Raw genomic sequence first — 25,131 nt, forward strand, 5'->3', positions numbered from 1 at the left:
GTCAAGACGTATGGCTCTGCTTTAGGTAAAATCCATTAACTAACTCTTTTAAGTTCCTATTGTAGATTCTTAATACATGATGTGCTAAGATTACATTTTGATGTTTTGTAGGATCAAAGAAAAGAGAGGAAGCTTAAGGGAAGAAGTGAGCTGAATCTAATCGTGAAGAAATGGATTTCAATCGCATTGCTTGAAGATTGGATTCTTGAGCTACTACTTGCAGTTAGAATAGATTGCTAAGAAATATGTAATAACATAGTTTTTTAGTTGAATTGCACTATAAGGACAAGTTTTTCCACAATAAAATAAAATTTGATTTTGTCTTATTTATTTATCCTTACAATGGTGTGTGTGTGAAAAATTGATGTTTAAAGGTTTCTATTATTAGCAATAATGGATTTGATTCTTAATTATGTTATTTGTGAAGATGTCAAGAATTTACCAAATAGGGAGAGTTTCTCATCGCCCAAGTTTCAACTGGACAGAAACTTGGAATCATATAACTTGGTTGTGTGATGAATGAGAAACTTCATATTTGGAAATTAGACTAATTCTTTGACAAAGTGTCAATTGAAGGACAAGGAGATCGAGTACACAAGATTGTACATTGATCAAGTCCACCACAAGAGTGATAAAGATATTCGTCATGATTTACTAAAGTTTAGTAAATATGAATGTACTTATAAGATTTAGTGTAATTCTGAGTTGATTGAAAAATGTTTCAATGAATAGCAGAACGAATAAGAAGAATCAAGTAGGCAGAAAGATAAAAGTTTCTCTATTCTAAGAACAAGGGAGAGTACCTTTTAGTGTGTTTTATGATAAGTCTTAATGATTAAGAACCATATCTCAATTGATTCTCTAAGTGAGTCTTAGTACATTTGTATGTCTAAGAAGAGGAATCAGGAATTGGTTAAATCAAGAAGTCAATCATACTTCGTTCCAATATCGAATCTTAGAGTCATACTCCAAGATTGCAAATTGAGTGACAAGTCTTAGTAGGTTTATAACACTCAACAAATATGGAATTTGGAAAAGTTTTCTTATTCTTGCACATTTGAAATTGGTAAGTTGTATTGTCTTGGATAAGACAAAGACAGACTAGGACCAATTATGTGAAGTGTTTTGTCTTGATAAGAACTACACTAACTCTTGAATATTTGTTTTGTCTAGAAATATTTTCTGACAAGAGAATCATATATGTCAAGAGATCAGTGGGAGTTTTAATGATCTAGAAAAAGTTTCAAGAACAAATCAAGAATAAACCTTATCAGTCATCACTAGCACAAGACTTGAGGTTTACAACCTATCGTGTTGACATTATTTTGTTTCTATGCCATTCCAATTATGTTAATTATGTATGTGAGTTCTAATAGTTCTCATTTGAATGCATAAAGACAAATCGCCTTGATCAATGGAAAGTACATTGATATGTAAGTACAAGTTGCTAAACTACTTGGAAGACATGGTGGGCACTCGTGTTACCATAAGGCTAGAAGTCAAGAAAGTTCAATCCATATGAGTTTGGATTTGTCGCAAACTTGGTTTTGGCAAATTCACATGGATAGGAACTCATACACCATAAAATCTAAGTGTCATAAGATCCCCTCCTTCATGAAAATGACTATGAGGAAATGCTTTCACTAAGAGCGATTTTAAGAAGATAGCAATTGTGAAAATTGTATTCTCAAATTCGATTATGGTTACGACATCCCTTTCCATAGTTCGAATTGTGAGATCTGGAAATTAGTCTAACATTTGGGACTTATTGATATAAGTTCTGAATTGTTTAGACACGCATATGAGCTATCTAAGACAAAGGTGTATAAGTTTAAGAAGCTTAGATAAAGGCTTATCGAAGCATCTGGTATTAGAAATATGAACTTCATAAATTCAATAGGCATTGTTTTCTAGAAGTTCAAGTGTTTTCTGAATATATGTCAAAGCTAGTGGGAGCATAAGTGTTATGCTTATATGGTAATAATCATCATGATAGTGGGAGCATAAGTGTTATGCTTGTATGATTATTATGGCAAGTATTGCAAGTGAGCAATATTAATTATAGAAAAACAAAGATTCAATTTGCAAAGTTGCATGGGTTGAAAAGTTATTTTTGCTATAATTAAGGGAGAGAATATTATACTTCGTTTCAAAATGTAAAGCTTAGATTGAGAAATTTTAATAAATATAGTCAAAGGATACATAGTGTGTTCTCAAATTTTGATTATGATTACGGCATCCCTTTTCATAGATCGAATTGTGAGAACATGACACATAAAATCTTATGGCAGAAGATTGATAAAGTATCATATTTTTATGTAAGACATTATGCATCGTGTCCTATATGCTTCAGGTATAGGATCGATTGCAAATGCTATAATATTTGACCATTCTAAAATTTTCCAAATGTCTAGCGCATTAAGAGGGAAAAAGGACTAGAATCGGTTTTGACTGAAATAATTAAACAACTATCAAAGGATGATCCAAAGCTCGCTGAGGATTGGTCGCTTGTGAGTAGTTGGAAGTATGGTATAGGATGGACCATATCGACATTATTATGAATAGATAAGATTCTATTAAGAATGAGTTTTCATATGGAAAATATGGAAATGTTTCCATATTGGGAGTTGGATATTAAGAGTCTATGTCTAGATTAGAAAATTTTATGCAAGAAGGATGTTCAGAGGAATGTACTTTGAATGTGAGACTTCGCGTCTATGGAATTGTCTTATAACAATTTTTTATAGAGTACTTTGTAATTTCATTGACTAGGTCTTGGTGACTTTTGTGCTATGACTTTGCGAAAGGATCGTTGCATAAAATGTTAGAATCTAGCATATTCTAGTAGTGGCAAGAACCTTGTGTTCTAACACTAATGATAAGGATTAAGAATTGTGAAATGAGAATCATTGAAAAAGTTTTTCAATTGATCTATTTCACAAAGTAAGGACCATAGGAAACAAAGTGTGCATGCTTGGAGCATGAGACAATTGTTGTTATAATTCAAGTAATGAGTTGATTACTCGAAACATCAAATGATAAATAATGAGTAACCAATATGGTGGTTAAATAGAAGTGTTTTATTTACTCTCACTAGTTTGGGGCCATATAGGATTAAGTATTATTGTTGTGTTTCAGTTTGCATGTTTTCACTTCCAGAATAACTGGGTTATTCGAACCTCCACAGTCGGTTGGTTTTTGGTTCCTAGTCTGATTTTATTAGTAGCCATGATTGGGGCTATAGTACTGACTATGCCTATGCGCCTGCTTCTGATGAGATAGAAGTAGGCTACGTTGGAAGTAAGTATGAAGGAAGACTGTCATGAAGAGTTTGTAGATTGTCAGAAGAGTTTGCCCATAGCACAATTTTTCTGTAGGGTTCATGAGTGCTTTAATAAGATTAGAGTATTAAATTAAACCCACACTCACTTGGATCACTTCATGGGTTTATCACGAGTGATTAGTGAGACGATAATATTGTATATTCTTGAAACCGATACGTGTGAGTTGCTATTTGTTGGTCGGTTGCACATTGATAATAAGTAAATGCACCAGTAACTTGGTGTTATAAAACGTATTGTTGTGTGTGATTCGATGAGTGACTACAAGCGAGCATTTGAGTCAAAGTTTATCCATTTCTTTTACCCAAAGTGGGATAAAAGCGATATTTGTGGGCCCCTCGATGATTTAGTGATGACACCAAAGCACTTAACCAAGCCGGGACTAAGTTGATGTGTTCAATTGTAGTCTGTTTTCAATCATCATAAATAGGAAGTCGGGAAACAGTATAGAGAGAATGATTGAAATTCATGTCTTATGTCTATACGATATCTTAAGAATGGAGGAATATATGATCCCTTGTCTAAAGGACACGCTATTTGATAAGATCAGAGTTGACAGCGGCTTTTGAAAGCTACGATTGCTTATCAGGTTCTGAAGTCAAACGGAAAATAGTTATTAGACTTATCCAAGTGGGAGACTATTGGATTAGTGTCTATGTCCATAACTATTTTGGTATGTGCTTGACCCAATTATGAGCATGGTCCTTTTGGGTTGCCTTCACCATATTAATATGTAGGATGAATTAAGGAGAGAAAGGTTTAATTATGATTTATTAATATATTATGAGAATAATATATTAAAGGAGAAATCATATTGTTTAATTAATATTAGTCAAGAATTAATTGATAATAATTAATTTGGTGGCTAAAAGAGATTAATTACACTTAAGGGACTGGAATTGTAATTATAAGATAATTGCAAGAATGGGCTAATGGACTCCATAGAGTGGAGTGGACGAAATTTATGGGGAAGCCCATAAGATTTCGTCCATGACTCTAAAGAAAGGCATCCATGGGCTGCTTAGGGCCTATGCAGTCAGATTAGCGTTTCCCAGTTAAAAACCCTAATAGTCTACATGTATATATAGATCCCTAAGGCCACAAAAACGTGGTAAGGAGTTCCTCTAGGGTTTCTAGACATTTTCGGCAGCCTCCTCTCTTCTCCTCTTCATCCAAGTTGCATAGTGGTATTTGTGACTCCATTAGAGGTGCAATGCTTGAGGCACTAAGCTTTTGAAGCCAATCAAATCAAGGAATTGATTGTTATTGCAATATAACAATCAAAGGTAATTCTCTAAACCCTAATTCAATTTATTATATGTTATATCGAGCGTTTATAGCTTTGGATATTCAATTGCATGTTCATTAGACAAACTAGATCCAAAAGCTTTTAGGGTTTGCATGTACACCATAGGCTTGATGTTTTGCTTAAAAGCCATCACTTACTTGATGTAGGCATTATTGAGTTTCTCCAACTTGTCAGTTTCTTTAATGGCTAGTAAATGAGCAGACTTTTTTACATGGTCGACCACTACCAAGGTAGTGTCATAACCGCTTGAAGTCTTCAACAACTTAGTTATGAAGTCCATGGCTAGCTCTTCCCATTTCCATTCTGGATCTGATGGTTGTCATAGTAGTTCTGATGACTTCTAATACTCTTCTTTGACCATGGCACAGGTTAAGCATTTACCGACATACGTGTCAATCTCTGCCTTCATGTTGGGTCACCAATAATGCATCTTCAGATTGAGGTGCATCTTGTCGGATCCAGGATGCATCGAATATCTCGACTTATAAATTTTGTTTAAAACTAGGTCCCGACTTCACCAACCCTCAGGGTAAAAATTCTACTCATAAAATATTGTGTTCCGTCTTTCTTGGTTTCGAACTGTTTGTCCATTCCTCGCACGTTCTTTCACACGATCTTTTCGTGTGTGAGGGCTTGTAGTTGGATGACTCAAATTTGGGTGGTGAGATTAGAGCGTATTGTTAGGGTTAGAGCCTTTACACGAAGTGGTTTAGCTCGTTCTTTTTTGTTGAAAGCATCTGCTGCAACATTTGCTTTACCAGGATGACGACGAATTTCACATTCATAATCATTTAGCAATTCTACCCTCCTTCATTGACTCTTAGTGAGCTCCTTCTAATTGAAGATGTGTTGTAGGCCTTTGTGTTCGGTGAACACGGTATTCTTCGTCCCGTATAGGTAGTGCCTTCAAATCATTAAGGTAGACACTACAGCTCCCAATTCCAAGTTATGGGTAGAGTAGTTTGTCTCGTTTGGATTAAGTTGTCTGGATGCGTATACAATGGCTTCATTCCTTTGCATCAGAATGCATCCTAATCCTTGGCAAGAGGTATCACAGAGTACTACCAAGTCTTCCATCCCTCTGGGGAAAGGCGGGATCGGTGCACGGCACGACGATTGTGTCAATCTCTGGAAGGCATACCCTTGACTGTCTCCCCAATCAGATTTCTTTTCTTTATGGGTTAGAGAAGTTGGAGGCTAGGCTATTTTAGAGAACTTCTTGATGAATCTCTGGTAATAGCCCATAAGCCTTAGTAATTAGAATACTTCGGTTGATGTCATTGGTTCTTTCCAATATGTATTTGCTTCAACCTTTATAGGGTGCTCATGAATCCCTTCGCTATTGACCACATGATCGAGGAAACGCACCTCATTGATTTCAAAGTTCGCATTCTGAGAACCTTGCATATAGTTTCTCCTTCCTTGTAGTTCCATAATTAAACGCAAGTGTTGGTCATATTATACCTTGGTTTGTGGATATATTAGAATATAATTGATAAATACGATCACAAACTTGTACAAATGGGGTTTACACACTCGGTTCTTAAGATTCGTGAATATTTTCGGTGCATGGGTCAACCCAAAGGACATAACCAGGAACTTGTAGTGACCATACCATGTCCTAAATGTTATATTAGGAGTGTCTTCTCATTGAACTCTGAGTTGATAAATATCGGATCTGGTGGTTGTCGAGGCCAACAAAAATAAATAACCCTAAATATTACACACTAAAATAGTGTATAGTGGTAAAAGGGTCGAATCCACGGAGACTGGTTCAATTTATAACTCTATGAAAAATCTCTTTGTAAAAATACTTGTAAAATAACAATAAAAATAAAATGGGGGGTTTTGGTGTTTAAATACTTGAAACAAACTAGAATTAACTATGATTTAATTAGACAATTTCAACAAAAATAAGGGTTTGATGTAAAATCAATAAGGGAGAGATGGTTGACTTAAAGTTTCCTCACTTTGACTTTTGATGAACATATCATTAGAATCCAATGGTGCAATACTTGTTTTAAATCCTTAAATTGGCTATAGTAATCCAAGAAGCTTGAGATTACCTAGACTTTTCTTAGTTGTTAAAATGGTTAGAGAAGCTCATAACAATTTCCTTAGTTAAAGTCACAATTTCCATTAAGCATGTAATTAGTGAAAGTCAACTAGCATTAAGAACCAAGAAGTCACCAAATCCAAGAGGGGTCAAATGCTTTCACCACCATGTTGGAGGAAATGTTTTTATGATTGTGTGAAGCAAAAACAACACAAAAATCATTTGTTGCTTGCTAATTTGAGGATCCTTTACTTAATCAAGAAATTAGCCAACTAATCACCACAAACACATTTAAACTCATGAACTAAAACATACAAGTAGTGATAAGATGTTAAAACACAAAACATTCCCATAAAGATTTGAGAACATGTTCATGGATCCTTCAACATTCAACAAAAGTTCAAAGGATTAACCAAAAGTCAACCAAGATTAGTTTAGCCAAGCATGGCTAAACCCAAAGAAACAAAGTTAGAGAAGATTGTACCAAACATTAAGCAAGAATCAAGAGGTAAAAAGATGATGTTCTTGAGGTGTTCTTGGCCTTCAAAAGTCTTCAAAACTCCAGATAGAATCTCCAAAAATCGGATGTCCAAGTGTATGGAAAAGATAGGAACCAACCTTCCCCATATAGCTTAAAACATGAATTCCCGTAAATGCCCCTGCAGGGCCTTGTGCGACCCGTGTGCTGCTGCGCGGGTTGGTTGCGCGGGTGGTGCTTGACAAGGGCTTCTTTGAGTTTTTGGGCCTCCAAAATATATCCCACTAGCCCAGATCGAATCCAATCACCTCCTAGCCCATTTTCTTCAAGTTTTTCTTCATTTTAAGCCCAATTTGGCCTCTCCAATTCCTCCAAACTCGCCCGGTTAATAATCTACGCACGCTTGAATAAACTCCCGCATCTTGCAAATTTAAAGTTTATTTCTCTCCAAGCCTTCAAATAATCATCAAGCTCGCTCCATGCATCATCTCCACAATCACCAAGCCTAACATCCTTTTGTCTACCAAATCCCATCGCTTCCCATACGTCCCGAACACTCCCGCTCCGCTAGACCCGAAAACCTGCAATTATGCTCACAAGATTCGAAAGTACCCGAAATAGTCATAAAATAACAATAAGGAAAATATGCATGGAAATTATCTAAATTATGAATGAAATATGCTAAAATAAACTATAAAAAGAAGTAAACAATACTAACTATCAAATCACCCCAAGCTTAAACCTTACTTGTCCTCAAGTAAGACAAGACTAAAATGAACTTGGGATGAACTATCCTAGAGAAAATAAAAAGAATGGATAGAGCCGCAGAACCTGATCACCGTTAGTCAACATGGTCAGAATTGATCTTGCTATTACCTCACGAATTTTTTCATCCGATGACAATGGTACCATAAACCACAGCTAGGACAACTCCTTTAGGTGAGTAAGGAGGGATGAGAAGTCGCAGCCTCAATGGAACATGCATACAATGAAGAATATATGTAGTAGGGAGAAAGTAGTTGGATGGGCTTGGGTGGGGCTCTTCTTTAAATGTACACTCTGATCTCACGTTTGCTGGTTTCTCTTATGTGTAACTAGGTTTAATCACTCGGACACCATTGTAGGAATCAGTTCACTTGGTGTTGGCCCAAACCTCCCGTAGTATCCGACTCGACAGTCTCCCTAACATCACCAATTTGCGAAAAACAACTCGATCTATATACAATAAAACATACCTAAATAAATGAATATCAAACGCCGGGTGACCAAAATGTTGGAAAATTTAGTTCAATAATTGAACCGGTCACCCTTCTCAGATTTCTGCAGCTAGGAATTTGTCTGCCCCCTTCTTTTTCTTTTTCTTTTTTTTTTCTTTTTTTTTTTTTGTTTTTTTGTTACCATACTTGAAGGTAATGTAATAACAACCCTTTCACTCAAAATTTGGTTCCTAAAGTGTGTAAGTTGAACCGAAAGGGTAGTAATATAATCTGAATGGTCTAAGCGAGAAAATGACCATGTGTGGAGCATAAAGATATAATGTAAGCTCCTCTTCAAACTTGTGATTTTTTTTTCAAAAATAATGAAAATGTCCACATGCAGACTAAAAGACTTCTCTGAAATCCTAAGAAAATCGCAAAAAGATATGGTGATGTAAAGAGACCGGATATGGATTCTACTCAGGGACAAGCACTAGTGCTTCATCCTAACAGTTCAAACATGATCAAGTGTTATCCTCTCGGCGGTAGTGACCGCAAGGCTAAGACATCCATTGCTATAGTATATCCTACAGTCATTAGTATTGTATGCATAACTCTTCATGAAAACTACCTGTCCATGATCACTTACCCCTTTAAGCTACCAGCATCTGATCCCAAGTATGAGATCCCAAACTGCAGCTAATGGTCCCGGTTCGATGGGTGAGATAGCAACAAGATCCTGGACCATTAATGATACAATAATTGTGAACCTACTCCACGGCATCCAAGAGAGGCGAGAATGAACAGAAAACAAAAATGCATGAATGTTAATGCCCTAAGCTAAATGTTATGCAAAAATATAAAAGGTGAAAAAGAAGAAAATAAAATCTTTTTGGAATTTTATATAAATAAAAAAATGAATGAAAATTAGCTTAAAACTATAATGTTATGCAACCTAGTTAAAAATGCATGAAAAAGTAAAAGATAAGGGAAATGCCCCACCCCAAGCTTAAGAACACGCATTGTCCTCAATGCTTGAGGAGAGGGCAGAAAGGACCTAAATCGGAGGGTCGGGCGGCAGGAAATGCCTGTGGCGATAATGGTAGTCCCACATATCCTGGACCTGGCGTGAAGTAGGAGGGAAGGACTGCTCCAATCGATCAACACGGCTCGCCACATCTTGGATGGCTCTTGTATTCTCTTGCGTTTGGGTGTCGATGCGTTGCACCGTGGAGAACATTGTGGCAAATTGGTCAAAGAACGTGGGGGGTAAATATTGTGGGACTTCGTTTCCCCCCTGCTGATGTGGTTGGTCAAAACGTTGTAGAGGGGCCTGGAACTGGTCATGCTGAAACATCGGCTGCTGCATCAAAGGCTGGTCAAAATGGTCCTCAGCTTCGGGCATCTTGTCGTCCTCTTTGTCATCTTCTTCCTCTTATTCCTCTGCGTCGTCAACCTCATCATCACCGAATTCTGGGAATACACCTACTTGGGTCAACTGATTTGGAGGAAGCCAAGTGTCGGGGTCATCTGTGTCGAATGAAGAACCGATCCAACTTGGTAGGATGTAAACCGGGGCTTTGCCAGAGTCTAACCAACTGTACGTGCGGGTTCCCCGATCGAGCAACATCTCCATCCGGATGAGAGCGTCACAGTCTAGCAGGAACTTCGGTGGGGTGTCGACAGGTATGTACTCGTGAGCCGAGAAGTCTAGGACGACGGCTCGACCTATGATCGTGATATGTTCCCTGATGAAAAGTTCCCCCGAGGAACGCTGGCGTATGGAGCCGCATTTGTCTAAAAAGAAGCCTGGAAAATTGAGGGGGGAGTGCACGCCTCATGCTTCGGAGGAAAAATAGCTCACATCTGTTGATTTGAACGGGCTCGAGGTGCCCGAAGATACTCGTCGTGAGAACTCGGTGAGCAATTCGCTAGCAGGGGTGAACGATGTGCTTGGCTCGTTGTTGGCTTGGGTTAAAGGTTGTGAGACCATAAATTTGCATCCAAAAGTTTGCATCCGGGTAACGCAGAAAATCTTGGTACTCTTGATTTTGGGGGCTGATGCGGAATGGATCGTCTATACCCATGATGGAATCAAGCTCTTCGTATGTGAGCCTATGATGATCCCCTTTCAACTGGAATGTGAGGACTTTCGTTGCATCATCTCGTGCATATGTGCTAAGAAATTCCATTGTGGGTTCCTCGTAAGTTCTGTCACAAAGTCGAAGAAAACCACGCCAACCCAGTTGTAGGAACAAATTGTATACACCATCATGCACCCCAAGCTTTTTCATGGACTTTCTATGGTAGAATTTTGTCGGCCGGATTATGCGACCCCGAAGGTTGGAGCGATAGGTAATGATTTCAGCATTTGTAAGGGAAGGATCGCTTCCCTCTTCTCCTCTTTTTTTCGTTTACCGGCTGCTTTGCGTGATGGACCGGCGACATCCTTTTGCAGGTTAGGATCAATCGATGATCCATGGGTGCGTGTCCGAGCTGCAGTTTTTCCCATTTTCAATACCAACAATATCAAAAACAATTTCACCAACGTAATCCCTCACCTCACCACTCTCAAATCAATGCAACTATCTTTAAACCGAACACAAAAATTCCAAGAAATAATGGCACCCAACTTTTGACAATTTAAAATGGTTTCAACAACACCAGTCGGTTAATTTGACAATCCCAACAAAAATTCGGCAGCATTACGAGACAAAATAAGAAAATCCCAACCAAAGTTTAAAAAAATTTTGAACAAATTTCCAAGCAAATTAACCAATCTCAACCATTCTCAAATAAATGTTTCCAAATAAACCGGGCAACAACTAACGATCCTAAGCAATTTCCAAAGCATAATTGGATGCAATTATCGAATTGGAACAATGCAATGTAATAAAAACCAAGGAAAGAAAATATCCGAATTGTCCCAAAATTGAACTTGAACCCGGAATTCGCTACCGCACACCCCAAGCTTTGTGGTTATTCGTGGGTGCCAAAATGCAAGACTTGTTCACTGAAGGAATATTTTCAACTTGATTTGTGTGCAAAATCCGGCGGCGGTTCGTGGTGGCTCAAAAATCCTGGGAAATTTTTTGGTGAGATTTTGAGGTTTTGTTCGGTTAGATGTAAAGAGCTTGGAAAAAGAAACACTTTGGTGGTGTCGGAATTGCGAGAGGTGGCTGGAGTTGGCCGGAAAATGGCGATTTGGGTGGCGGTTGCGCCCCTAAACCCGGCAATGGATCATAGTAAATTTCGGGTGGGGTTTGTAGAGCACAGAAAATGGTGAAGAATGGAGGTGGTCTCGTCGGATTCCGACCGGTGGAACTCCGGGAAATCGAATTTTAGTGAAAACTGGGTTTAGGTGTTCTTAGAGTTTGAGAGAGAATGGTGGGTGTTTGAGAGAATGAAATGAAGAAGAAGAATTTGCTGGAGGTTTTCAATCCATATTCAAGTGTGGTCAACACCCAGTCAACGTTGGTAAACTCATTAAACCACCTGGTCAACGAAAATCAAAGTTGGTCAACAAAATAGGGGTTGGTCGTCAAGGCAGCACTCGAGTCGCGCAAGGGGGGCACGCGGGTCGTGGAACCTATGTAGTTACGAAGGTAACTTTTGTTGCATGGAGGATCCTGGTCGCGCACCCGTGCGCGGGTCGCGCATGGCTCTGGTCCCGGTTCTCGATTTTTCTCCGTTTTCTTCCGTTTCTTCACTAGTTCTTGATTCGGAAGGCCCCAAACACCTAGAAACTCTTGATTTCCTCAAAAATGACTTCAAAAGACACATCAAAACATTTTCAAAACTTCTTTATTCGAATGTAGAAACATGAAAACATAAAGCTTTCCAAAAATGCCCCTCTTTAACGTCTTTGGCGAGACGTCCTTCTAGCTTGGTTCAACACACCAGGACATCCAAGTGAATTATTTCAATAACATTTGCATTAAAACCTTCATAGAATGGCTTTAATCGGTGCCCATTGACTTTGAAAAGTTGTCCCGTTTCTTCACTTTGGATTTCGACTGCTCCGTGGTCAAAAGTCTTTATTACAACAAATGGGTCAATCCACCTTGATCTTAATTTTCCCGGGAATAACTTCAATCATGAATGGTAATGTAAGACCTTATGCCCGGGTTCAAAATTATTCCAGGTGATGGACTTGTCGTGGAAGAGCTTCATTTTCTCCTTATAAATCCTTGCGCTTTCATAGGAGTCGTTTCTCAATTCTTCTAGCTCTTGGAGTTGAAGTTTCCTATGTCTTCCCGCCTCGTCAATGTTGAAGTTGCATTTCTTGACTGCCTAAAACACTCGGTGCTCTAACTCAATGGGAAGATGACAAGATTTTCCAAAAACTAATCTGAAGGGAGACATTCCTATCGGGGTCTTATAAGTGGTCTGATAGGCCCATAAGGCATCGTCAAGCCTCAAAGTCCAATCTTTGCTTGTCGGATTCACTGTTTTCTCTAGAATAGACTTCACTTCACGATTCGAGACCTCTGCTTGACCATTCGTTTGAGGGTGATAGGCAGTAGAGACATGATGGGTCACTTGGTACTTCTTCAATAGAGCCTCCATCATTTTGTTGCAAAAGTGCGTCCCTCTATCACTAATCAAAGCCCTAGGCACACCAAATCTCGCAAAAACATTAGACTTTAAAAACTCGATAACCGTTTTGGCATCGTCCGATCTTGTGGCTTTAGCTTCAACCCATTTAGAAACATAGTTAACCGCGAGTAAAATATAAACGTTGCCAAATGAGACGGGAAATGGGCCCATGAAATCAATCCCCCATACGTCAAAAATTTCACAAACAAGGATTGGATTTTGGAGCATTTGGTTCTTTTGCGAAATGTTTCCTGTCCTTTGGCACCGCTCACAACTTTTGCAAAACATATAACAATCGCGTGACATGGTTGGCCAAAATAATCCACACTCAAGGACCTTTCTCAAAGTCCGGCTAGATCCGAAGTGTCCCCCACAAGCAAATTCATGACAGAATTGCAAAATGGATTGGTGCTCTTGTTGGGGCACACATCGCCTAATGATTTGATCAGGACAATGTTTCCACAAATAAGGTTCATCCCACACATAGTATTTTGCATCATTTTTCAACTTGACTTTTTGAGCATGTGTGAATGTGTCGGGATACCTTTTTGTGACCAAAAAGTTAACGATATCGGCATACCAAGGAATAGATTGAGTAAGGGAAAAGAGATGCTCATCCGAAAACTCGTCCTGCAATGGGAGATGAGTTTCATTTGAATTGATCCGGCTTAGATGATCGGCAACGAGGTTCTCGCATCCGCTCTTGTCTTGGATTTCCAAGTCAAATTCTTGTAACAGTAGGATCCACCGGATGAGTCTCGGCTTTGCATCTTTCTTCGTCAACAATTACTTAAGAGCTGCATGATCCGAATACACTATGACCTTGGTACCAAGTAGGTATTGTCTAAATTTCTCCAAGGCGAACACTATGGCCAATAGCTCCTTCTCCGTGGTAGAGTAGTTGCTTTGAGCATTTTCTAGTGTCCTTGATACATAATAGATCACGTGGGAGGCCCTCCCATTCTTTTGACCCAAAACAGCGCCTATCGCATAGTTGCTTGCATCACACATGATCTCAAAGGGGAGATCCCAATTTGGTGCTTGCATGATGGGAGTGGATGTAAGCAACTCTTTGAGCTTGTCAAAAGCTTCTATGCACGCCTCATTGAACTCGAAATCGACCTCCTTTTGTAAGAGTTGGCACATTGGTCTTGTTATCTTTGAAAAATCCTTGATGAACCTTCGGTAGAAACCTGCATGGCCCAAAAAAGAACGAACTTCCCGAACACAAGTCAGGTAAGGTAAGCTTTGAATAACATCAATTTTGGCTTTATCTACCTTAATTCCTTTTTTAGACACAATGTGACCCAAAATGAGACCTTGACTCACCTAGAAATGACATTTCTCAAAATTCAAAACCAAGTTAGTTTCGATGCATCTTTTTAAAATTTTTGTGAGATTAGTCAAACATTCTTGAAAAGAGTTTCCATATACCGTGAAATCATCCATAAAAACCTCAATTATGTTTTCAATGTATTCCGAAAAGATACCAACCATACAACATTGGAAAGTGGCCGGGGCGTTACACAATCCAAATGGCATTCTCCGGTATGCAAAAGTACCAAATGGACATGTAAATGTCGTCTTTTCTTGGTCTTCCGGTGCCACCGGGATTTGGTGAAAACCGGAATACCCGTCGAGACAACAATAATGAGATTTCCCGACCAACCTTTCTAACATTTGATTAATGAAAGGCAATGGGAAATGATCTTTTCGTGTGCTTGCATTGAGCTTACGGTAGTCAATACATACTCTCCACCCGTTTTGCACACGGGTGGGCACCATCATACCTTTGTTGTTCTCGACCACTATGATTCCCGTCTTCTTTGGAATGACTTGCACCGAGCTCACCCAGTTGTTATCCGAGATTAGATAGATCATCCCCGCATCAAGAAGCTTTAATATCTCTTCCTTCACAACTTCCATCATTGGCGGATTCAACCTTCTCTTTGTGTCTCTACTTGGCTTGCATTCATCCTCCATTAAGATCTTGTGCATACAAGTGGAGGGGCTCAATCCCTTGATATCCGCAATCGTCCAACCCATGGCTTCTTTATGCTCCTTCAACACCTTGATGAGTTGCTCTTCTTCAAATTCGGTTAAGTGAGTTGAAATGATAATCGGAAGGGTTTCATTCTTTCCCACGTAGGCATACTTCAAGTGTTGAGGTAAGACCTTCAATTCCAATTTGGGTGGTTGAACAAGGGATGGAGGCAATTTTGTATGAATTGGGGGCAATTCAATTTGCTTGACATCTAATCTTGTGGATTTCTTCATCTCCATTTTATTTACCAACTTCTCAACTTCCGGATCCAAAGAATAAAACTTTAATTGTTCGGCTGGCTTCCCACAATCGAATCCTTTGCTTAAGATCATCTCCAACATATCACCGTTAGATAACTCAAAAAATTCTTGAGTAATTGGCTCAACAACATCAACAAAGTACAAATATGAAACATCACTATGATATCTCATGGCATCATAAATATTAAAACTTATCATTTCACCATCAAACTCCATTGTCAAACTTCCTGCATACACATCGATCTTCATCCTATCCATCTTCAAAAACGGTCTCCCAAGCAAGATTAGAGCCAATTTAGAGGACACTTGCTCATCTAGATCAATCACATAGAAATCCGCTGGGAAGACCAATTGGTTCACTTGCAATAGGACATCTTCCAAAACACCTCTAGGAAAGACACTTAATTTATCCGCAAGAGAGATTATGACACCGGTTTCACTTAAGGGTCCAACATTCAATGATTCATACACCGAATAGGGCATGACATTGATAGAGGCACCAAGATCAAGCATAGCACTACTAAAAGTGACATCTCCAATCCTGCAAGGAACCGTGAACATTCTGGGATCTTTGCATTTAGGTGGAAGTTTCCTTTGTAAAACCATGGATGTGTTTTCATTCATCAAAATTTTCTCATTTCCCTTCAACTTCCTGTTGTTGGTACAAAGTTCCTTCAAGAACTTTGCATATCTCGAGATTTGCTTGATTGCATCAAGTAGAGGGATGTTTACTTCCACCTTTCGGAAGGTGTCCAAAATCTCTTTCTCCTCCATATTCTTTTTTAAAGTTGCAAGTCGGGAGGGGAACGGTGGTTGAGTGGCTATTGGTGTTACTAAAGGGGCAGTCTTCTTTGGAACTCCGACTTGTGCATCATTCTTGATTATAGGTACTTCAACAGGAATAACTTCTATCTCTTCCTCTTCTTCCCTCGGCTTCTTCTTTGAACTACTTTCTCCGAATTGTTTGCCACTTCTCAAGGTCACCACATTGACATTTGGGTTCTTTTCGGTTTGAGAATGGATTTTACCACGGGATTCCAACTTGCTTATGGATGTAACTATATCTCCCAATTGTGCTTCAAGGTTGGAGATACTAATCCTTATCTCTGTTTGGAATTGTTGGGTACTAGTGGCTAGAGATTTGACAATGTCTTAAAGAGACATTCCGGAGCTACTTGGTTGAGATTGAGGAGGTTGTTGATGATGATGTGGAGGGTGCGGTTTGGGTTGATAGTGTGGTTGTTGATGTTGGTAATGAGGTTGTGGTGGTGGATAGGATGGTCTAACCAATGCATTTTGAGGCAATGGTCTTGGGTTGTAGCTCATGTTGGGATTTGGCTTCCAACATGAATTATATGCGTTTTGGTAACCAGATGGTTTGTTGTGGTAGTTTTGGAACTCTCCCGTGGCATTCACATGCTCCGCATCTTCTTGAAGGATGGGACACATATCCGTAGGATGTCCCATTGTTGCACATATTCCACAAAGCATCACTTGTGGAGTTTTTCCCATGGCTAGCTTTTGGACAACGGAGGTTAAATCTTTTATTTGAGACTCAAGACTTGATGTTCCCACTTCATTGACTTTGTGTTGTGTGTCTCTCTTCATGTCTTGGCGCGGGCTAAAATGTTAAGAATTCGCGGCTATGGTGTTGAAAAGTTGTCTTGTTTGTTTTGGAGTTTTACTAAATACATCTCCACCACTTGAGGCATCAACTAGTCTTCTCTCCATTGGCAATAATCCCTCATAGAAATGTTGAATGTGGAGTTGTTCCGGAATTTGGTGTTGTAGGCAACTATAGCATAAGTTATTGAACCTCTCCCAATAATCGTGGAAAGTCTCATTTTGACCTTGGCGGATTCCACAAATCTCATTTCTAAGACTTGAGACTCTTGAAGCGGGATAGAACTTATCAAAGAAAGCTCTTGCCATGTCGGTCCATGAGTTGATCGACCCCGGTGGAAGATAGAATAACCAATCTTTTGCTCTATCGGCTAATGAAAAGGGGAACGCCCTTAGCTTGATTTGGTCATCGGTTGACCCTTGTGGCTTCATGCTAGTGCAAATAATGTAGAACATCTTCAAATGCTTATGAGGGTCTTCATTTTCCAATCCATGAAAAGTTGGTAGGTGATGGACTAAACTTGACTTCAACTCCGAGCCTCCTTCCAAAACCGGGTAATTGATATTGGTTGGAGTTTGTGTAACATCGGTCTCCATCATTTGCCTCAAAGTTCTTTCGGGAACTTCTCATCCGTCCGCCATTGCAATTGGTTCAATAATGGGTGGATTTTGTTGTATGGGTGGTGTTTCGGGAATTTCTTGACGAGGGTCGGGACTAGAATCGGGTTCTATATCACTTAATGAAGCGGTTTCAACCTTCGGGTCCCCATGGGGGTTAGAAGTTTGACCACGTTCAACTCGTTTTTCCTTCGCCAAACGCCTTGCTTCTTTTTCGATTTCTGGGTTGAAAATCAAGTCACCTGTATGCTGAGATCTGGGCATAGAGAAACAAATTGATTAAAAATAAACCAATCCCCGGAAACGACGCCAAAATTTGGTGGTTGTCGAGGCCAACAAAAATAAATAACCCTAAATATTACACACTAAAATAGTGTATAGTGGTAAAGGGGTCGAATCCACGGAGATTGGTTCAATTTATAACTCTATGAAAAATCTCTTTGTAAAAATACTTGTAAAATAACAATAAAAATAATATGGGGGGTTTTGGTGTTTTGAAATACTTGAAACAAACTAGAATTAACTATGATTTAATTAGATAATTTCAACAAAAATAAGGGTTTGATGTAAAATCAATAAGGGAGAGATGGTTGACTTAAAGTTTCCTCACTTTGACTTTTGATGAACATATCATTAGAATCCAATGGTGCAATACTTGTTTTAAATCCTTAAATTGGCTATAGTAATCCAAGAAGCTTGAGATTACCTAGACTTTTCTTAGTTGTTAAAATGGTTAGAGAAGCTCATAACAATTTCCTTAGTTAAAGTCACAATTTCCATTAAGCATGTAATTAGTGAAAGTCAACTAGCATTAAGAACCAAAAAGTCACCAAATCCAAGAGGGGTCAAATGATTTCACCACCATGTTGGAGGAAATGTTTTTATGATTGTGTGAAGCAAAAACAACACAAAAATCATTTGTTGCTTGCTAATTTGAGGATCCTTACTTAATCAAGAAATTAGCCGACTAATCACCACAAACACATTTAAACTCATGAACTAAAACATACAAGTAGTGATAAGATGTTAAAACACAAAACATTCCCATAAAGATTTGAGAACATGTTCATGGATCCTTCAACATTCAACAAAAGTTCAAAGGATTAACCAAAAGTCAACCAAGATTAGTTTAGCCAAGCATGGCTAAACCCAAAGAAACAAAGTTAGAGAAGATTGTACCAAACATTAAGCAAGAATCAAGAGGTAAAAAGATGATGTTCTTGAGGTGTTCTTGGCCTTCAAAAGTCTTCAAGACTCCAGAGAGAATCTACAAAAATAGGATGTCCAAGTGTATGCAAAATATAGGAACCAACCTTCCCCATATAGCTTAAAACATGAATTCCCAGAAATGCTCTTGCAGGGCCTTGCGCGACCCGCGTGCTGCTGCGCGGGTGGTGCCTGACAAGGGCTTCTTTGAGTTTTTGGGCCTCCAAAATATATCCCACTAGCCCAGATCGAATCCAATCACCTCCTAGCCCATTTTCTTCAAGTTTTTCTTCATTTTAAGCCCAATTTGGCCTCTCCAAATCCTCCAAACTCGCCCGGTTAATAATCTACGCACGCTTGAATAAACTCCCGCATCTTGCAAATTTAAAGTTTATTTCTCTCCAAGCCTTCAAATAATCATCAAGCTCGCTCCATGCATCATCTCCACAATCACCAAGCCTAACATCCTTTTTGTCTACCAAATCCCATCGCTTCCCATACGTCCCGAACACTCCCGCTCCGCTAGACCCGAAAACCTGTAATTATGCTCACAAGATTCGAAAGTACCCGAAATAGTCATAAAATAACAATAAGGAAAATATGCATGGAAATTATCTAAATTATGAATGAAATATGCTAAAATAAACTATAAAAAGAAGTAAAAAAAACTAACTATCAGGATCTTATTTCGATCTTCGAGTGGTAGTGGGGTCCTTGCAACTAGTCGAACATGTCATCGATCCTCAGCAGTAGGTATTGGTTCAACTCTTGATAGTCGATGCATATCCTGAACGATCCATGCTTCTCTTTGACAAGCAACACCAAAGCTCCCAAGGTGAAAAGCATGGCCAGATAAAGCCTTTGTCAATTGGTTCTTGGAGTTGACAGGATAGTTCTTGCATTTCTGATGGTGCCAGGTGATAAGGAGATATTGCCACTAGCGCTACACCCTGGTTTATGTCGATTTGGAATTCCACCTGCTTGACTGGAGGTAGTCCAGGTAGATCCTCTGAGAATACGTCCAGGCAATCACACACTTATGGAATATCTTTTATTTCCTTACCCTTGCCTTGCATATCCATCACGTGGGCCAAGAAAGTGAAGCATCTTTTTTGTAAGCGCTTTAGTCCCTTCACGCAGGAAATGGCTCTTAGTTTCTTCCCTAATTTATCTCCATAAATCACAAGATTTTCTTCGTTGGGTATGGGCAATCGGATGACTTTCTCATAGCATAGAACTTCGACTCATAGTGGGGATAACCAATCCATTTCGATAATCTCATCGAAACTTCCAATGGTCATGGGTATTAGGTTGACGTGAGAGACATGGTTATTCAAGGTGAGGAGGAAATTGGTAAGTATCTCTAAGATGCCTTCTACATGGCCATTGAAGGATTTATGGCTTAGCATGCTTCTCAACTCATGGTCAATGAAGCTTCTATCGATACCATAATCAAATAGCACAGATGAATGAAGTTTGATGACTGGAAATGTAACGATAACAATTTAGTTATAAACGAGCATGTATAAGTCGTATTATATGACGGTGTGTTAGTGTGACTTGTTCCTAAAATCCTTCGAATTTCAAAATGATAGAGAGAGGGATCGATTTCTGAAACTCTACATGTTTCCAAATGTTAGAGGGAGAGTTGAAATCCTGCCAATTTAAATGATAAAGAGGGAATTGAAATCCTACCGATTCCAAACGATAGAGAAATAGGGATCGATTCTTGAAACCCCATAGATTTCCAAATTATAGTGCGGGGAGTGATAATATTTATGACCTTTGAAACACTCGATGGCATAAACACTTTCATTTTAGTTACACCTTGTTACATCAGTTTCCAAACATGGGCAGGGTTAGTAATGAAAAAGCTTCATTCACTGAGAGACATAGAAGGGATAAATGTTTGCATATAATCTATTTTCCCATGATTCCTGACCTTAACCTAAGGGTACTATTCGCCCTAGATAAACTTGTTAGATATTTAAAAGTTCCAATTAGTAGGTTGGCTAGCTCCTCAATCTGATTATGAGTTTCACGCAACCTTTAATTTGTTAGAATCATTTGATTCCTAGTCTGCTTTAGGTCAGTTGGACTCTATAATCCAGTATATATTTTGTGACCATGGGTAATGACCTTTCTTTGATATGATGGAATAGTATACGGGTAATCCAATTTTCATCATATTCTTATTTCTTGAGTTGACTCTTTGGCTTAGAGTGTGAGTGACGTATTCTACATATTCATGTTGTCTATCATAGATTCGATTTGTTGGCTTAATTCGAACACTTCGTTCAATTGGGAGAAACACAACTTTATTGATAGACTTTTCGATAGGCGAGAACGGACTTGGGGAATGATAACTTGTCATATTCTTGTTCCTTGAGACTATTAGTTCTCTCTCAGAGTATTTGTGAATCATTCTGACTCTTGTGATGACATTTGCTTCCTTTAGGCATAAGTATCACATTGGGGATGAGGTGGAATCCTCTCCTTAGGAGTGTCCATATAGAGCATCCACCTGAAATTAATCAGTAGAGGTAGTACATTGGTGGCTTTTCGATGGTGAACTCCTCATCTGTTAGTCCCTTTCCTTTCAGGTTTTCTTCAACTGCTTTCTCATCTTCGATCTTTAAATGGTTCGTCTTCGAAAGAATCTTCGCCATCTTTGGGAGATAGGGGAGATAGAAGTTTGGAGGCTACCGAACGATCTACTAGGAACTATGGGCTTCTCTTTTTTACAAAGTTATTGGTTGTTCATTCTTCTTCGAATTTAGGTATATCAGGAAATTCGGACGTCATCCCAGATATTTAAGTTTTTTTATGATTTTTTTATGTATATGTTGTCTGGGAGTTGATACAAGGAGTTTAGGTATTAGGTATCTCTATCGAGTCTTGAGAACATCCTTCAATCTCTAAAACTGTCAACCATTGTAGTCTGTCAAACTTGTCGCTCAAGGTTGGTTGTTCACCAGCCTAACCATAAATAACAAAGGCGCGCGTTCCTAGTTTTATTTATGGTATGACCTATGTACGCTACCAACCTTAGTTGAGGCTTTGGACCTAAAGGGCTGAGTTAGTAGCCTTAGTTGAAGGTAGTCAGAAGTTTTATTAAGTGTTCTCATCGCGGGCCAGAGTATATATAACTCTTATAAATTATTGTTGGTCAGGTTTGTAGTATTATTAAATTTTGGTTTGTACTCCAAGACTACAAATCACAGACGAGGGTCATATATGAAACACCGGGGGCCATAACCATTATGGCGATTAAGCTGTTTTGAAATCCAGCAACCCTAGCGGACCTTCAAACCAGTTGCCTCTCTCGTGAGCAGTTGAGAAGTAGTATATTTATTAATAATACTTTTATTAGGAGCCTGTAGCTATAGTTGTATTTCCTCTTTCGAGGATACGAGTTCTCTATAGCCAATTTAGCTCTGATACAAATCTGTCACGCCCCGGCCGAGGCGGCGGAATACACCGGGCTGTGCGGCTTAGTTCATGGATCACTAGCAAATTAAATATACATCACAAGTTACAACAATAACAACATAGCAATTACATTACTCTTTAAGGTTTGAATACAAAGTTCATAATAAGAAATTCATAAAGTTGCCTTAATAGATAGGCCGATTTAACAAAAGCTACATAAATCTAGGTCGCCTGAAATCCATGACTGATCTTCTGACTGAAAGCTCGTTTGAGGGTAAACACAAGGTTGGTGAGAGTTTACAGGTTCTCTGCTAACTGCAGTAATGATACTTTAAAATATTAAAAAGTATTCCATTTATAGTTTAAGCCATGTTTAAAAATGTTTGATAAAACAAAAAATTATAATTAAATCCTTGCCCAAAATGTTTAGTAATCAGAGAAATCATGAGTAATTCCATACTCAAAATTTTTGGTACTCAAAAAATCGTGAATAAATCCATACTCAAAATGTTTAGTAATCAGAGAAACCATGAGTAATTCCATATTAAAAATTTTGGTACTCAAAGAAAACCGTGAGTAAATCCATACTCAAAATGTTTGATAATCAGAGAAACCGGATACGTGGTTTCTAGATTATAAGATCTAGTAATGCTTATATTGAGTCCTATAACCGAGCTATGTGACTGTACCTACCCCTACGACACTTCATTGGACGTCGTAAAACTGTTTAAGATATTTATCACCCGCTTCGATTGATCGGTCGAGGTTGTAACTAGCAACCACGGCTGGGGATGTCTACCCGTATAGATCCATACATACTTATCTCAACTTCGAATATTAACGGTTATAGTGGTGTGGGTCTTTAAGTGTTTGTATGCACTTAGGGTAATGAATAAAGTCTCACTCATAAGGCCCTTAACTAGAGTTCTTCATGAAAAACCGGTTATACTTGATAAGAAAATCCATAAAAATGTGTAATGCTCGTTCAAACAAGTGGTAAATCTCATGGTAGTGTACACAGTACATAAATGATTTCAAGATAAGAGTTTGATAACTCGTATATGTATGTTTGGTATGCACATGAAATACTACAGATGCGGTAACTTTTTAAAACATAAGTTTTATAACATATTTTGTCATAAAATCATAATATTTTGTATGCAGAAATCATTTGTTATCTGTACTAGTTGTATTTAGAAAAAAAAAACAACTGTAACATATTTATATAAAACATATTTATCACTAGCTTATTTGTAAATGAAATATTATTTAACAAAATAATATCTATAAACTAGTTTTGAATTTGATAAGTGTTTGTCAAGATCAATAAATATATATAGCACATGTATTCTCCCCCAAAGCGTAAAAATATTAAAAAGGGGTCGTAAACACTCACCCTTGAAGCGTGGACGAATCTCGAGGGTGAAACTTGTCGTGAAAGTCATTTCGTGACGCTCCTTGCTCTTAAAACGAATCACCGGTTGTATTTAAATTACCTAAAAAATCCAAAAGGGTAGTTTGGGTATTAACTATTAAGTATAGTGTGGTCTTTGATAAAGTAAATAAACTCTAGGGGTTGATTTTGCCAAAATCATACTCCAGGGACTAATTTTGCAAAATATTCTCAAACCAGGGGCTAAAAGTGCATATTTCAAACAGATTTGAGTTTTATGACTTAATCTGTTAGGGTTTATGGTGGAGGGACTAAATCTGGATAAATCCAAAGTCAGTTTGGGCTTAGTGACTGATGTATTTCACTGAGGGGTCAAAAGTGGATATATTCTCGATCTCTAGGTTTACATTTAAATAAAATGTGTGGGAGTTTGAACAGTAGCCGTCTCTTGCAATTGACGAGTTGCAGGTGCCGTTAAGACGGAAATTGGGTTTCTCGTTGGGTCTCTTGGCCTTGGCCGGCATCATCGATGATGGAAATTAAATTGCGGAGGCGGCGATGGTGGTCGAATGCAGAAACAGTGGTGAAGTCGTCGGTGGTGGTGACTTCGGAAGTAAATGGCAGCGGCGGTGATGGGTAATTGTTGTCTACAAACGCAGTTGCGAGGGCTGCTCCAGTCTACTTCGTCCTTGCTTACATTTGTTGGGAATGACACGAGGGAAGAAGGAGGAGTTGGTGGTGATCACAAAACAGTCGAGTTCGTGAATGAAAAGCAGCAGGGGCAATGGCTCCGGTGGTGGCGGTGGTAAGTGGTCGTGGGTGGCAACCCTTAGCAGTTCTGGTACCCTTCTTCATTTTATGAACAACAGATCGTCGAGAGGGAGGGAGTAGGAGGTAGGATGAGGTTGGATGGTGTCTGGTGGTGCAACACGGTGGTTCAAGACCACCGGTGCTGGTTCTTGATTGAGATGAAGATGGTTCTCGGCCACCCTTAGTGGTGGTGGTATCTTGTTTTTTTTTTCTTTAACAATGAAACCAAAACGAAGACAGTAGAGGTGACTGGAGGGTGGGTATGATTGAGCACTAGATGGGTGGTTGGGTTATGGTGGTGGAGGGAGGAGCTCCTGCAGCGGCAGTGGGGTGGGATGGCGGTTTCTAGCAAGGAGAAAGGGGTAGGACTCAATTGAATAGTGAGGGTAGTATCGTGGTTCTTGGTGGTGAAGTTCCAATGCTGACAATTTCCTCTTAATAGCCTTAAATCCGGGATTTTCAGTCAAAAGGATATGAAAGAGACTCATCAATTTAGTCAAAGGCTCACCTTTGAGGAATTTGGACCACTTCCTTTCCAAGATTCGTTTTTGGATCGGTTCTAACGGGGAAGAAGAGAACAAACGAAACCTGCACCTGCTGATGGGGAAGAAGACACGGTCTTTCTAATTTTGGCACAAATGGTCCCTGTTATTTGGCGCACTAACTAACTCCACCCTAATATCATATACTGTGACTAAATTAGTTTCAGGAAATTGCAAATCTGCCCCTAGACTAATATGCATTCATTTAAGATGAGTAGATTTAA

The 25,131-nt window shown here is 38.9% G+C and overlaps 1 long non-coding RNA gene across 1 annotated transcript; it reads right to left on the reverse strand.

Annotated features, from left to right (window-relative positions):
• Window positions 1–18,578: 18,578 nt before the first annotated feature.
• Window positions 18,579–24,916, reverse strand: LOC111888696 (uncharacterized). The gene is made up of 3 exons (XR_002849291.3): window positions 23,963–24,916; window positions 23,559–23,658; window positions 18,579–22,477 (listed from the first exon to the last, which is right to left on the reverse strand). It is a non-coding gene; the product is annotated as an uncharacterized LOC111888696 (long non-coding RNA).
• Between the last annotated feature and the right edge of the window lie 215 nt (window positions 24,917–25,131).

Source organism: Lactuca sativa, chromosome 5, assembly GCF_002870075.4.
Source record: "Lactuca sativa cultivar Salinas chromosome 5, Lsat_Salinas_v11, whole genome shotgun sequence".
NCBI classification, from domain to species: domain Eukaryota; kingdom Viridiplantae; phylum Streptophyta; class Magnoliopsida; order Asterales; family Asteraceae; genus Lactuca; species Lactuca sativa.